This window comes from Dysidea avara, chromosome 4 (assembly GCF_963678975.1).
Source record: "Dysidea avara chromosome 4, odDysAvar1.4, whole genome shotgun sequence".
NCBI classification, from domain to species: domain Eukaryota; kingdom Metazoa; phylum Porifera; class Demospongiae; order Dictyoceratida; family Dysideidae; genus Dysidea; species Dysidea avara.
In genome coordinates, this window is record NC_089275.1 from 31,707,944 (window position 1) to 31,712,735 (window position 4,792).

A 4,792-nucleotide genomic window follows, 5' to 3' on the forward strand; every position below is an offset into this window, starting at 1 on the left:
AACTGCTCTATGTTGTATCATTTCTATTTTATTTATGTCCTTTAGGTGGTATGGGTCCCAAATTGCAGCAGCATATTCCAGCACAGGTAAGATAAATTGTTTATAGCTTAGTTCTTGGATGACTTGTTTCTAGCTGATCTCTCTACATGGTGACTTGTTTCTAGCTGAACTCACTATAGGGTTATCTGTTTGTAATTGAACTCTCTACAGGATGGTTTCTTTGTAGCTGATCTCTCGTAGAGCTGTACCGATAATCAGATCGGCCAAAATATCGGCCACAGATATGGCAATTTTTACCAATATCGGCATCAGTACAGAACAGTACGAGGACCAATATTGCTACCGATATTTATACAGCAATAGTTTGTACATAAATGGATTATAATATTGGTTTTCTACGTTATCCATGTGGCTGTTCAGTAGCAGTGGCTTATTGTACACTGTACAGCAAGCGCTACGCTAAACTACTAATGTGTTACTTACACAAACTGAAGCCATATGTTATAGTTATTATACTAGGTATAGGTAGTGTTATCCTCCCCAAAAACACCTTTGCTGTAAAAAAAGGCGCGTCCAAGAAACTACCAGTATCTGTAACCCAATATAAAACAGATAAGCTGTAGAAAAACACTCCATGAAATTAATGGGTAACTGAAAGAGCTGATATCTAGAGCAGCCAAGAATCAATAATGTTACTACAACTGACTATGATTACCAAAGAATACCTTGGCTGTAGAGAAGGTAAATAAAAGTAACTGACAACCAAAACAGCTGATATCTGAAGCGGCCAAGAATAAAAGTTAAGTTGATACAACTTACTACAATTATAAACTTGCAACATTCAATCCTAATCATTCAACTGTGTTCTATACATTCACCCTTGCTACATACTAAATTAATCCTTTGTAACTCTAATTGGCTGGTAATTTGGCTGCCTTTTTTTCTTTACTCTGACTATTGAAAAAGGCAGCCAAATTACCAGCCAATTAGAGTTACAAAGAATTAATTTAGTATGTAGCAAGGGTGAATGTATAGAACACAGTTGAATGATTAGGATTGAATGTTGCAAGTTTATAATTGTAGTAAGTTGTATCAACTTAACTTTTATTCTTGGCCGCTTCAGATATCAGCTGTTTTGGTTGTCAGTTACTTTTATTTACCTGTTCTACAGCCAACACAGGAAAAAATGTGGCATTTCCTGTAGCAGGATATGTGCAGGAAATTTACAGGACAGGTGACATTTCCAGCACATATCCGGGAGATGGAAATGTACAGGAAATTTGCAAATTTCCTGTACATTTCCTACTACATGATAGGGCACAATTTCCTGCAGATTTCCTGCACTGGACATATGAAATTTCCTGCAGATTTCTTCTATAAGGTATTTATGAAATTTCCAATACATTTCCTCTATACAATATCTATGGAATTTCCTATAGATTTCCCCTATACAATATCTATGAAATTTCCTGTAGATTTCCTCTATACAATATCTATGAAATTTCCTATAGATTTCCCCTATACAATATCTATGAAATTTCCTACAGATTTCCCTTATACAATATTTATGACATTTCCAACAGATTTCTTCTATACAGTATTAATGAAATTTCAAATACATTTCTTGTACAGTATCAATGAAACTTATACATGTGGTAAAAACTGTAAACAATAATATCTACATGGTATTACATTATATACATGTACACAGTTACAAGGGTATAGTATAGCTACAAGTTAGTCACATAGTACAGTACCATATATCAGATTTTGTGACCCATCATGAAATTTCTTTTGCTTGGGACAAAGTGTGATCACCTGTCCTGAACCTGTTTAATTGACTACCATCTTTATCATCATATCAGCATGTTTACTCCTTAAGCTTGAGTTATAACTTTCATTAGCTCATCGTGTCACTCCTTGCTAGATGTCTCTCTGCTCTCTTGGTGTATCGATGTCACTTAATATCTTCTTGATTGATAGCTATTTCCACCTTGCCCTTAAGTTCGGCATATTACAGCTGCTCCACTTTATTGAAGTTTCTGCAAATTGTATAATGTAAATGAATGCACGGTATAATACACATTAACAAAAAAATGCAACCTACACTACAATATAACTATTTTTCTTGGACATTTAAGAAAGTTGAACGATACAAGATTACTGAAAACAGATCCAGTGTAACCATACGAAAAATGTTTGTGGTCAGGGCCAACAAATATGAAAAACTGAATACATTAATACTATGCATAGAAAACACATTAATAGTAGGACCTAATGTATTTCGCAGACTGGACTCGCAGACTGGACTCGCAGACTGGACTCGCAGACTGGACTCGCAGACTGGACTCGCAGACTGGACTCATGCACTGAACTAAACAGCTTCTTAACAGTTATCCAGGCATTATCTAGCTCCTGTACCACTGGAAACACCATTATCAAGCTAAAACTGTTGAAGCTGCTCTTCCTACAAAGTTACAGAGTTCGCGAATGCACTAATTTAATAGAATGTTTACAAAACATGTGTACTTGTGCATACTAGCAGTGGTAGAGGCTATTGTAGTTGCGTAGGATTAATTCCTTTGCTGCTTTACTGCTTAGTACTAGTGGATAGACTACTGTGAATGACCAGAAGTAAATACTTAGCGATGTTGCTAGTATTGCGCTATCCGCTTAATGCTGCCCACTGAGCTAGTTTACATCTAAAAATATGTTGTCACTATATAGACTGTGGCTATGTGTAGCCTATATCTAACTATTTATGCACTATTAATACGTCTTGTAAATATTCTAATAAATTAGTGCACGTGCGATATCTGTGACTTTGTAGGAAGAGCAGCTTCAGTAGTTTTAGCTTGACATTAGTGTCTACAGTGGTACAAGAACTAGGAAATTCCTGAATAATTGTTAAGAAGCTGTTTCTAACTTAGTGTGAGTCCACTCCACAAAATACATTAGGCCTATTAGTAGCAGGTTGGCAGCTATTCTTGAAAGCTAGCTCCTTAAGTGGCTGAAATACAGCAGAATCAATACCAAAATCTTTGGCTGGCTGTTGAAGGCCATCCACCACTGATTCTCATGAAGCGAGGTCCTCGTGTCAAAGCCAGAAAATGTGACTAGAGCCTGACAGGGCACCCAGAAAACATAACCTCAAGAAACCAGTTTTGAGCATCAAAATCGCCGGATAGTTTGATAGTGTAGCTACCCACTAGAGGTGGTCGTTCAATTTCCCCTGGTGTATAATTTGGATCTGCTTTCTAAAATCAAGTTACAAATAATGGTAAAGTACTGTGTGGTATTATGTTCAATCCAAATGCACCTGGGAGTGCATACATACTACTCAAGGTACTACTTAGCACAATTACTGTAGGCAAGATATGAGCAATGTAGGATATAAGGTTACACATATTTTGAACAGGATGTCTGTTTGTGGCCTTGTTTAATGATACACCACAGAATAAACACATACTACAAACAAATACATAATTACAAACAAGACTTGTAATCACAAAAGAGAACCTCACCTACAGACCAGGTGACACATCAACGACATTCAGTAACAGCTCAAACTCAATTGTAGGTTGGCATCCTGAGGTCCGATGGACTTTTTCAACAGGTGCTATAGTCTTAATGATGTTCACCATCTTGGCAAAGCTACCATTCTCTTAATATATCTGGTGATACATTCTGCTGACGAGTAACACTATATTTATCTCCAGACATACTACTGTATTGATGAGTGTGATTTTGATAACCTGGATATAATAAATATTTGTGTACTGGACTAGGCGACTCTAAATGATGCCTACCTTGTTTTCCTGCACCGAGTTGTAGTAAGAAGAGCTTGTTTGTTTCCTCACATTAGAAGCAGTGGCAATAATACCATTCCTTTTCAAATACCCATATGGAATTATAGCTGTTAAGGTAGGCGGGTGATGTGCGAGTAGTGACTTGAGTCCAGAACCCCTCGAGGCGAGACGGCCGCTTCACTGGCATTCTTTTATTTCACTACTTGCTTGCGGAGTCTTCTCTTTCTCTATGTCACAGAAGAACGCTTCGATTCTCTCCAACTTCCTGCCAGCACCTGCCAACGTCGCCATTTTTAATGTTCCCGCGCAGCATAACAAACGCCTCAACTTTTGTCAGAAAAAACTATTAAGTTGCGCGCTTAGGTTAAAATCGATCGGTTAAAATTCTTGCTCTTTGCAACCCACCCGACCTTTTACTCTAGAAGAGAAAGAGAGTATCTTCCCTCATAATATGTACAGCTAGCTAAATATTATACGTAGCTATACCATAGATTATATAGAGGGCTATAATCTATGGTTTTAAACTCTAGTCAGCGCACAGACTAACGTACGAGAAGCCATACAATTGCACGTAAGAGTTTGCTACTTGATATTATTTCAGCCCTTCAGTACACTCAGACTTACTTCAAAGATTCTGTTGAGCAGCATGCAACTGTCAGCACCCAACTAAATTACGTTAAAAATGCTTTCAGATTGCTGCATCTCAGGCTTGAGTGATGATTTTAAAATTTTCCTGGTGGAGGGGGGGCCTGCCCCCAGACCCCCTTGAAAATATGCTACAATTGCTATGCCCTCAACTATGGTGGTCCACCCGCCCCTATTTTGCCAGAGCCAGCCCTGCTTGGTAGTCTTGTTTGGTTACACTTTGGTTCACACTTATCAGATTTGACCAATTTAATTGTTCAGGACAAGTAGTGCAATATGGATCCAGAGGCAGAGATGGTTTCAGTGCCCAAAGGTGATTAGTGCTGTGAGCAACTGGC

The 4,792-nt window shown here is 38.0% G+C and overlaps 1 long non-coding RNA gene across 1 annotated transcript; it reads right to left on the reverse strand.

Moving 5' to 3' along the window:
• Nucleotides 1-1,584: 1,584 nt before the first annotated feature.
• On the reverse strand, nucleotides 1,585-4,177 carry LOC136253201 (uncharacterized). The gene is made up of 3 exons (XR_010700003.1): nucleotides 3,810-4,177; nucleotides 3,525-3,755; nucleotides 1,585-2,042 (listed from the first exon to the last, which is right to left on the reverse strand). It is a non-coding gene; the product is annotated as an uncharacterized lncRNA (long non-coding RNA).
• Between the last annotated feature and the right edge of the window lie 615 nt (nucleotides 4,178-4,792).